Source organism: Elephantulus edwardii, unplaced genomic scaffold (genome assembly GCF_000299155.1).
Source record: "Elephantulus edwardii isolate Elephantulus edwardi_28Jun2011 unplaced genomic scaffold, EleEdw1.0 scaffold00184, whole genome shotgun sequence".
NCBI lineage: Eukaryota > Metazoa > Chordata > Mammalia > Macroscelidea > Macroscelididae > Elephantulus > Elephantulus edwardii.
The window spans coordinates 3227060-3238950 of NW_006399934.1; the positions used below are offsets into that span (position 1 = coordinate 3227060).

Here is an 11891-nt window from a genome sequence, read left to right on the forward strand (position 1 = left end):
GAGACAGTGAGGTTGGCGTAGGATAGAGCAGGGTTTGGGGCTCTTGTACATAGGGTTGTTATGAGTCGCAAACAACTCAACAGCACATAACAACAACAACAATAACAATTGCTGAAGATCGCCAAAAAATTGCTAGAACAGTATATTGACAGAGAACTGCCAGAAGTTCAAGATGGATTTAGAAGTAGCATGGCATCAGGGATATCATTGCTGATATCAGATGGATCCTGATTAAAAGCAGAGAAAACCAGGAGAATGTCTGTTTGTGCTTTATTGACAATACCTGGGCATTTAACTGTGTGGAAAATAAAAAATTATGGCCAAAAGTGAGAAGAATGGGAATTTCAGAACACTTAATTGTGTTCATGTAAAACCTATACCTAAATAATATCCCCCAGAGTAGCTGTACCATTTTACAATTCTACCAAGAGTGTATAAGAGTTCCTATTTTGACACATCCTCTCCAACATTTGTTACTTGCTGTCCTGATAAACTTTGACACTGCTATTGGAGTGAGATGATATCTCATTGTAGTTTTGATTTGCATCTCTCTTATTGCCAGTGATTTTTAGCATTTCTTCATGTGTTTGTCTGTTGGTCGCCCAAATATCTTCCTCTATTAAAATTCTTTCCTTGGTGTTTCCTCAGAAAGCTGAACATAAAAAGTCCATATGACCCAATATTCCACTGCTTGGTATATACACTGAGAGAATGAGAACTGAGGCACAAATAGAGACTTGTATGTCAATAGTAGCATTATTCATCATTACAAGAACATGGAAACAGCCCAAATGCCCAACCACATTAGAATGGATTAAGAAAATATGTTACATTCATACAATGGAATACTACACAGCAAGCAGGAGCAATGACTTTGTAAATTATTACCTAACTTGGGAGGGACGGGAGTGCATTATGCTGAGTAAACTAACTCAGTCTCACAGGACAAATACTGTTGTTGTTGTTGTTGTTGTTGTTGTTATGTGCTGTCGAGTAGTTTACAACTCATAGCGACCAGAGCCCTAAACCCTGCTCTAGCCTGTGCCAGTCACACTGCCTCTGACACACCCATCCCGATTACCCCAGTCACTGAATCAATCCACCTCATAGAGGGTCTTCCCCTTCTGTGCTGTCCCACGACCCTCCCAAGTATGATGTCCCTCTCCAAGGACCTGTCCCTCCTTAGAACATGTCCAAAGTGTACTGTAGAAGTGCATTATTATAGAATGAGTATAAGGACCCAAGCAGGGAGAGGGTGGGAGCAGAGGGATGAGGATGGGTGGGGGTTAATCAGCAGCAAAATTTGATGGATAGGGAGGAAGGAGTGAAGGAAATGGGAAAGATCTGGTGTGAAAAACAATGTATATGAAGTTTGTAAATAAACCGATAAAAAAAAATTTATATATCTCCCCCAAAACACACCCTATATCTAGACCAAGAAGCTGCTGTGTGAACAGAGCAAGGGAGCACTCACAACTTTGTCTAAAATTAAAAAAAGTCTGTGTCAGGGTTGTATCCTTTCTCCATGTTGTTGTTTTAAGTGCTGTAGAGTCATAGGAGACTCATTGCAACCCTATGAACAAAAGTCCTCGACAGTTGCGAGATTTTCAACCTTTCTCCATGTTTGCAGGGTTTCCCGAGGCAAGCTATTTACCAAAGTGGATGCCACTCCTGCTTCCAACCTTGTTTCAGCCAGGAAGCGCCACCAAACACTGTCCACCATGGGTAACCATTATCGCATTTGACACATCAATGTCACAGTGTTCAGCTTCAGAGCGACCTCAAGTTGCCTCTGTACAGCAAGTGGACACACACCAGGGCTATACGATCCAGAAGAATGTTTGACCAACAACAATTAAAGACAGCCCTTAGGGCCATGGATTAGAGTCACCCTCCTTTCTCCATACTTATTCAATTTGCATGCTGAACAAATTATTTGAGAAAATGGACTCTATGAAGAAGAATATGTTATCAGGATCAGAGGAAGACTTATGAACAACCTGTGTTATGCAGATGACATAACCTTGCTTGCTGAAAATAAGGAGGACTTGAACTCTTTGGTGTAGAAAACCAAAGACTAGGGAGCTCTGGTGGCCTGGGGGCAAGAAACTGAACTGCAATCTGGAGGGGTGTGGTTCAAATCCACCAGATGCTCTGCTGGAGTATGAGGGACAATATCCTCCTGTGCCAGTCAGATCCAATTTGATGGTACAGGCACAAAAAATAATAAAATAAAAATAAGATTTTTTTTTTTAAAAAAAGAGCATAGTGTTCAACGAAGATCTTTTTAAAAAGACTGTGTAGCCTTCATTATGGATTACATCTCAACATCAAGAAAACAAAAATTCTCACGCCTGGACCAACAGGCAACATCATGATAGATGGAGAAAAGATTCAAATTGCCAGCAATTTCATCTTTCTTGAATCCACAATCTACATCTTTGGTACCAACAGTCAGGTAATCAGGAGACACATTGCATTTGGAAAGTCTTCAATCAGGAACCTTTCCAAATTATTGAGAAGCAATGATATCAATTTGAAGACTAAGGTGTGCCTGACTTGGCCCATGGTCTAGTCAATCACTTCCCAGGCATCTGAGACTGCATAATGAATAAAGAGGACAGAAGAATAACTGATGCACTCTTGGGCATGGATCAGGCGGCAGCCAGGTTCTATCCTCCACCATGGCCAAAATAAAGGCTCGGGACCTTCATGGCAAGAAGAAGGAAGAGCTGTTGAAAGAGCTGGATGATCTGAAAGTGGAGCTTTCCCAGCTGCGCGTCGCCAAAGTGACAGGCTGTGCTAAGCTCTTTAAAATTCAAGTTGTCCAAAAATCCATTGCCCATGTTCTTACTGTTATTAAACAGACTCAGAAGGAAATAGATGGTATACCAATTGAAATATTTCAGATAACAGATGTTGCCCTGGATGTGCTCACCAAGTTGTGCCAAGAAATCTGGAGAACAACCACTTGGCCAACTGACTGGAAGAGATCTATATATTTGTTCCCATTCCAAAGAAAGGTGACCCAACTGAGTGTGGAAACTACAGAACAGTGTCATTGATTTCACATGCCAGCAAGATTCTACTGAAGATTATCCAAAAACGATTAGAACAGCACATCAGCAGAGAACTGCCGGAAGTCCAGGCTGGGTTTAGAAGGGGTCGTGGTACTACAGATATTGTTGCTGATGTTAGATGGATCTTGGCTGAAAGCAGAGAATACCAGAAGAATGACTGTCTGTGTTTCATTGATTATGCAAAGGCATTTGACTGTGCGGATCATAACAAACTGTGGCTGACTGTGAGAAGAATGGGAATCCCAGAATATTTAATTGTGCTAATGCGAAACCTATACTTGGACCAAGAGGCAGTAGTCAGAACAGAGCAGGGTAACACTGCATGGTTCACAATTGGGAAGGGTGTGCGCCAGGGATGCATCCTGTCTCCATACCTTTTCAACATGTATGCACAATCTGCGTTATGCAGATGACACAACCCTGCTTGCTGAAACTGAGGAGGACCTGAAGCGCCTGCTGCAGAGTGTCAAGGACTGCAGCCTACAATATGGATTGAGGCTCAATGTCAAGAAGACAAAGATTCTCACCACTGGACCAATTGGCAGCATCAGGATGGATGGTGAAGAGATTGAGATTGTACACAGCTTTAGTTTGCTTGGCTCCATAGTCAACAGTCTTGGCACCAGCAGCCAGGAAATTAAAAGGCACATTGCCATGGGAAAGTCTGCTGTTAGGGACCTCTCAAACGTACTCAGGAGCAACAGTGTCTCTCTGGAGACTAAGGTGCGCCTGATACAGGCCATGGTATTTGCAATCGCTTGTTATGCATCAGAGAGTTGAACAATGACTAGGGAGGACAGAAGGAGAGTGGATGCTTTTGAGCTGTGGTGCTGGAGAAGAGTACTGAATGTACCATGGACTGCCAGGAAAACAAACGGATTTGTCTTGGAGAGGATTAAACCAAGCTACTCCTTGGAGGCAAGGATTCTGGGCCTTCGTCTGACATACTTTGGACATGTTGCCAGGAGGGATGGGTCCTTGGAGAGGGACATCATGCTTGAGAGTGTGGAGTGACGGCGCAGGAGGGAAAGACCCTCTATGAGATGGATTGGCTCGGTGACTGGGGTAATCGGGATGGGTGTGTCAGAGGCAGTGCGGTTGGCGCAGAATAGAGCAGGGTTTAGGGCTGTTGTGCATAGGGTCTCTATGAGTCGCAAACGACTCGACGGCACATAACAACAACAACAGAAGGAAAACTTCAGAAATTACTATAACAGCAAGAAGTACAAACCCCTGGATCTGCGGCCCAAGAAAACACGTGCCACACGTCAAAGCCTCAACAAACATGAGGAGAACCTGAAGACCAAGAAGCAGCAGCGAAAAGAGCGCCTGTACCCACTGAGGAAATATGCAGTCAAGGCCCGAACTTCTTACATAAATAAAACGCAAAGCAGAAAAGAAAAGAAAAAAAAGAATAACTGATGTTTTTGAAAGCTGGTGTTGGAGAAGAGTACTGAATATCCCATGGACTGCCAACAAAGCTTTGTCTCACAATCTTTGGACACGTTGTTACGAGAGGCCATTCCTTGGAGAAGGACATCATGCTTAGGAAGCTGGAGGGTCGAGAAAAGAGAGGGAGATCCTCAATGAGATTTATTGACAAAATGACTGCAGCAGTGGGTTCAAGCATGTCAGAAATTATGAGGAAGGCACAGGATAGAACAGGTTTTAGAATCTGTTATTCATAGGGTCACTATGAGTCATATTTGATTTGATGGCACCTAACAACAAGTTGGAAGCACCTCAATGGCAGGGACAGTTGAAATGACTTAGAGCTCATATTCATAACTGGGCAATTCTCAGCATCCCTCTAGGTAAAATACAAAACAAAGTAAATTAAAAAAACAAACAAACCACCATCTCATTGCCTTCAAGTCAGAATCTACTCGTAGCTGACCCTCCATTGAGTTTTCAAGGCTATAAATGTCATGGGAAATTGTCCATCTTTCTCCTGCAGAGCCACTGGTGGATTCAACTGCCAGAGAGACATGATCTTTGGACAGGATTAATAAAATCTGATTGTCCTAGAGTAGTACAAATCTGAAGCACTTGACAGACTAACTGAAAAGCTGGCAGTTCAAATCTACCCAAAAGCACCTTGAGAGACGTTGTTATCTGATGCCTTGGAGTTGAGTACAACTCATAACAACCTTATGAACAAAAGATCTGAACCTTTTTCTATCTTGTGCCATCATCTTCATCTCTAATATACCTTAAGGGATAGGCCTAAAGACTCGCGTCTGAAAGACAGCCTTGAAAATTAAACGGAGCAGAGAGCGTGAGGTCTCCCCTTTGTGAGTGTGGGGCATCTGTTCACCAGAACTGCCTGATCTGACAGCAACAAACAACCAGTAGATGTCTTTGAGGATGACATGAAATGCCTAAATAAAATGCCTAATAGATACGTTGTAACAAGCTCTCTATAAATGGTTTGTTTGATCTTGCATTCTTATCTTCATTTTCCTGTAGTTTAAAGAATTCTTTTCCAAAGGGTCCAACAGGGGGAGCCCAAATTCAATGCTGCCATAGTGGGACACTGCTCAACCAAGCTAACATCAGACCCCCTTTGAAATAGACAATTTTTTTTTCCATTCAGAGATTTCTCTCATCCTCACCCAAGAAAGGTCAGTCCATCAAAACTTTCCGTAACCAGGGCTTATGACGCCAGGCTTCATTCTACCCCAAGACAGCAAAACATACCTAGAATCAGAAACCACAGTCCAAAAAGGAAGTGCCACGACAAGGGCACGGCAAGGGCACCAGGCCTCCTGTAAGCTGCAAATCTCAAAGCTGAGCACACAAAGTTTTGCAGGTACCTTTGCGGGTCTCCCATATAAAATTTGTCCCGACGATAATTGGTTCCACACAAAGATTGTGGGGATTCACGCTCAGTTGAGCAGCAGGAAACTGTGGTAAGATCTCTTTCCAAACAGCAAAAAGCCTTGAGAAAAAATGAAATCTTTGCTTCTATGACTGGAGAAGGCAGAGAGTGGGGTTAAAGTGACTGATCAACCTCACTCATTTGAGCACCATGGTTTTTCACAGACAAAGATAGAACTGAAATAATATAGGAAGAAGCAATAAATAAGACTGAGGAGATCCAGTTTCCCGTAGCAAAGAAGTTTGGTAGGCCAAGAAAATTTCAGAAACTCTGAAGGACAAGAATCTTAATTGGAAAATAATAAAAATATCTGGGTTTGAATCATATCAGGCACTTTCCAGCTAACTTACCGATACAAATTTAATCTCTCTGAATCTCAGTCAAGCATACACTCAATCAGCCTGTATTTATACAGCAGCTACATGCACCATGCTTAGAAAGGTGGAGGGACAGCACAGGAGAGGAAGGCCCCAGATGAGATGAATTGAAACAGTTACTGGGGTAAGGGAGCAGAAGGTGTGTCAGAGACAGTGGGATTGGCTCAGGATAGAGCAGGATTCAGAGGTATGGTACACAAGGTTGTTAAGAGTCACAAGCAACTTGATGGCACATAACAACAACATACACCAGGCAAAGAATTAGTGAATCCTGTGAAGATAACAGTAAGCAAAACCAAGTATGTTGTTATTGGGTGCCATTAAGTCCACTATAACTCATAATTACTATGTGAACAACGGGCCTGAACTTTACTGTATCCTGTGTCATCATCCTTTGAGTTTATTCATTTGTAAAAAGGCATAGTATATGAAAAAAACTATAAAATACTATTGCAAGAAACTGAAAGATATCCACATAGTGAAAATTACTGCATGTTCATAGAGTGGTAGACTTAACATTGTGAAAACGTCAATTCTACTGAAAGTAATAATTTATAGATATAATGTAATCTCAATCCAAATCCCAACATTCTTTATAGAAAAGGAAAAACTAATATCCAAATTTGTATAAAAGGAGGACTTAAGTAGTTAAAGCAATATTAAAGAACAAAGTAGGAGGCATCTCACTTCCTGATCGCAAAACTAATTAATTACACAGGCCATGGTCACCAAGACAGCCTGACACTAGTACAATGAAAGATACCAGTGGACCAAAACTAAGAAAGCAGAAGTGAGTCCAACCAACTATAACAAGCTGATCTTCATCCTAAAGTTTGTTCAGTGGAGCTAAAACAATCTCGTTAACAGTGCTTCCACAACTAAATATTCATATGCCAAAAAAATTAATCAAGATCCATTTCTCACACCATGTACAAAAATTCACTCAAAATGAGTTAAAGACCCAAATGTTAAAGATAAAATTATTAAGTTTCTGGAAGATAACATTGAGTCAAAAGTAGACAACCTAATTTTTTACGTAGTTTATTAAACAAAACTGAAAATGCAGGGGGAGAAGCAGCTAAGTTAGAGGGCCATTGTTCTTAGATGCTACTGCCTTGACTTTAGCACATAGCAACCCCATGAAAAACATATTAAAACTTTGTCCAATCGTACATCATCCTCACAATCTCCACCCTACTTAAGTTTATTGATGCTGTCACTATGCCAATCCATTTTGTTGAAGATCTTTCTCTTCTTTGCTGACTCTTCACTTTTCCAAACACAACGTCCTTTTTCAAGGATGGTTCTTCTTGACAATTTTTCCAAAGAATATGGAAACAAAAATCTCACCAACCCTGCCTTTAATGACCACATTTGTGGTACTTTTCCAAGATAAGTTTGTCAGTTCTTTTGGTAATCTTTTGGTATATTCAATATTCTTAATCAGCACCATTATTCAATGGCATCAATTATTCTTAAGTGTAACAGAGCAAGGGCAATGTGCAGACAGTCATATCTGACCTCCACCAAATCCACAAAGTGGAACTGCCCCTTTTAACTGCATCCACAGCACAAGACCAATTCCTATGAGGTCAGACTTGTCCCCCTCACTTGTGCACCTCTTTCTACTTATCCCAACATCAATTTTATTGCTCTACAGGGTCCAAAATCCATTGTGGTCGCTCATAAAACCATATTAGGGAAGTCAAAAAAGTATAATTCAGGTTGGCAGCAAGATACAATTAGTCAGGACAGCTCCTGGAGTCTGGAGCCTCACAGCTGTAGACCAGTATTATAAAGCTCTTAGTCTTGCCAATTATGACTCTCTCCCTCTCCCTTAGTCTTCCAAAACACTTGATCAAGAGGCTCTTAGCTCTGGTTCCACAGGATAGCAGTGCCAAGGTCAGCTCTGTCTCATGTTGAGTCTGGTTTTCTGCTGCTGCTGTAGACCTAGCTGGCACAAGAATCTCTTGCTCCAAAGGGTGCACACTACATTCCTCCTTCTTCTTTTTGGTAGTGAGATTCTCAAATCTACCCCTGAATCTGCTCAATTTAGTGGCAAGACCAGCAATCTCCTTATAGACAGGCTAGCACATTTTATTTGCATATTCCTATTCATCCACAAGGTAAAGCCAAATACAGTGGCCAGGAAAGTAATTTTGAACAATAAACCCTTAACATCACTTTTTTATATTCCTTATTCATTATACAATTTTTACATGCATATGAAGCAACTGATAATAATTAACTGACATCTTTGCCTTTTAGCACTTTAATGAAGTCCTTTAACAAAGACAAAAAGACAAGAGAAAACTAAGCAATACGATTAAACAACTGGATCTCATTGACATATACAGAATACTCCACTCAGTAGCAACAGCACAGTGTACATGGAATATTGTCCAGAATAGAGATGAATATGTAAGGTCACAAACCAAGTCTCAATTAATCTAAAAAACATTGGAATATCATAAATAACCTTCTCAGATCACAGTGCTATAAAACTAAAAATCAGTAAGAAGAAGTTCAAAAGGGAAAAAGCCAAGTACATGGAAACCAAATATCATACTTCTTGAACACTATTGGGTAACAAAAAGAATTTTTTTAAATTTCTTTAAACAAATGAGAATAAACACAGCATACCAAAATCGTTGGGACACAACCAAAAAATACTTCTTGTTGTTGTTATGTGCCGTCAAGTCGCTTGCGACTCATAGCGATCCTATGTACAACAGCCCTAAACTCCGCTCTGTCCTGTGCCAATCGCACTGTCTCCGACACTCCCATCCCAATTATCCCAGCCACTGAATCACAACAAAAAATACTTAGAGGTCAATTTATAGCAAAAATCCTACACTGCAGAAAGAAGAAACAACTAAAATCACCAATTTAAAAAAAAATTAAATTAAAAAAAAATAAAATCACCACTTTAACACACTATCTTTGACAATTAGAGAAAGAAGAGCAAACCTAGCCAAAGTCTCTAGAATAAAGGAAACAATTAAGAGAAGAAATAGCAAGCCTAGAAGATGGTTTTTGAAAGGATAAAATTAAAAAACCCTTTGCAAATCTTACAATAGTAAAGACGGTGAAGGTGTAGAGAGGAATGAAATGGGTGATGTCACAGAGTCAAAAGAAATAAAAAGGATAATAACAGATTATAAAGCAGAACTATATTTTAATAAACTTTAAAACCTAGAGAGAATGGACAAAATTTTATAAACTCAATGTCTTCCCTACTAACACAAACAGAGGCAGAACATTTGAACAAACCAAACACAAAAGAAGAAATCGAACAGGTCATAAAAATACTCCCCAAAAAAACCAAATCCTGGCTTCACCAGTGAATTACACCAAGCATTCAAGTAAGAGCTGACACTAATTCTATTTAAACTATTTCAGAATCTAAAAAAAGATGGAATACTCCCAAACTCATTCTATGAAGTAAGTGTAACCCTTATATCAGAACCAGCTGAAAATACAACCAGAAAATAAAATTATACACCAATCTCCCTCTGAACACAAATGCAAAAACTCTCAACAAAATCCTAGCCAATCATATTACATACCCTAGCATTCAATCATTCATCATGATCAAGTGGGATTCACATCAAGTATGCAAGAATGGTTCAACATTAGAAAAACAATCTGTGTAATAATCCATCATGTCAATAAAACAAAGGAAAAGAACTGCATGATCATCTTAATTTATGTATAAAACACATTTGACAAAATTCAACATCCTGATAAATCCCCAACAAAATAGGAATAGGAGGGAAATTCCTCAACATAATTAAAATAACATATACAAAACCAATTGAGAGAGATTGAAAACATCTTCTGTGTGAATAGGAATGGGACAAAATTGCCCTTTATCACCATTTCAATTTAATACTGGATTGAAAATTTTAGCCAGCAAAGTAAGTCAAGAAAAGAAAAATAACAAGTATCCAAATTGACAAAGAGCAAGTAAAACTATATTAGTGGATGATATAATCCTATTGTTGTTGTTAAGTGCGGTCGAGTCGAAGGTGACTCATAGCGACCCTATGAAAGAGAGTCCTCAACACTTGGGTGCCTTTCATCCTCTCTCCAGGCTCATAGGTTTTCCGGAGGCAAGCTATTATGGAAGTGGGTGCCACTCCTCCTTCCAAGCTTGTTTTGATATAATCCTATATATAGAAAATATCAAAGACTCTGCAAGAAATTTACTGGATCTAATTACCCAATTAAGCAAAACGCAAGGTTTAAATAAATGTACAAAAATAAGCTGGATTCCTCAATAGTAATAAAGATGACTCTGAAGAGGAAATAAAGAAAACAACATCAATTACAATAGCTACCCAAATACAAAACGTTTATAAATAAATCCAACCAGGGATTAAAAAGACCTATACAAAGAAAATTACAAAAGATTACTACAAGAAACTCAAACAGACTTACATAAATGGAAAAAAATCTATCGTGGTTATGGATTGGAAAACTTAACATTGTGAAATGGCAATACTACCAAAAGCAATCTACAATTAAATGCAACCCCTATCCAGATACTATCACGATTTTTCAAAGAGGTCGAAAAAGTAATCACCAATTTCATTTGGAAAGGAAAGAGATTGCAGACAAGCAAAGTAAGCGGCTTCACACACTCTGGTCTCAAAACCTCCTTCATAGTCACAGTAATTAAAATAGCCTGGTACTGGGACAAGGACGAGTATATAGACCAATGAAATACAATTAAGAACCCAGAAATAAACTCATACATTAAGTAGGGGAAAAGGTATCCTCTTTAACAAAGGGTACTGGCAAAACTGGATAACTATCTGCAAAAAACTGAAACAAGACCCATTATATACACAATATACAAAAACTAACTCAAGATGGACCAAGAACCTTCATGAAAAACCTAAAACTGTCAAGCTTATCAAATAAAAACTTGGAGCAAATTTAGGAGCCCTAATCTATGGCATAAACAGACTATCAAATATAACTGATGTACAATCAATCAAAGATAAACTAGATTAATGGCTAAAAATTAAATTTTTATGTGCAAAAAAAAGATTTCTCAAAAAGGGTAAAAAAGAGAACCTCTGGAATGGGGAAAAATATTTGACAATGGCACATTTGATAAGGGGATTATCTCTAAAATTTATAGAAAATTTGAACACCTCAACAACAAAAAGACAAACAATTCAATTACATAAGGAACAGAGGACATGAGTAGACATTTTACCAAAGAAAACATTCAGATGGTCAAAAACCACATGAAGAAATGCTCAAGATCAAGATTAGCTATTAGACAGATGCAAGTCAAAGCAATGTGATACTATCTCAACCCTGAAAAACGGAAAAATAACAATGCTCAATAAGATGTCAAACAACAAATGCTGATGAGGACATGGAGAGAGTGGAACTCTCATATATTTCTAGTGGAATTTTAAATGGTGCAACCACCATAGAAAGTAGCTTGGCACTTCCTGAAAAAATTGGGAATAGAAATATCATTTGATCCAATAATTCTCCTACTAGGTACATATTCCAAAGCGGGGCGGGGGG

At 39.2% G+C, this 11891-nt stretch overlaps 1 pseudogene; it reads left to right on the top strand.

Annotated features, from left to right (window-relative positions):
• Positions 1-2684: 2684 nt before the first annotated feature.
• The window catches only part of LOC102871422, a 50553-nt pseudogene continuing 41346 nt past the window's right edge, over positions 2685-11891 (top strand).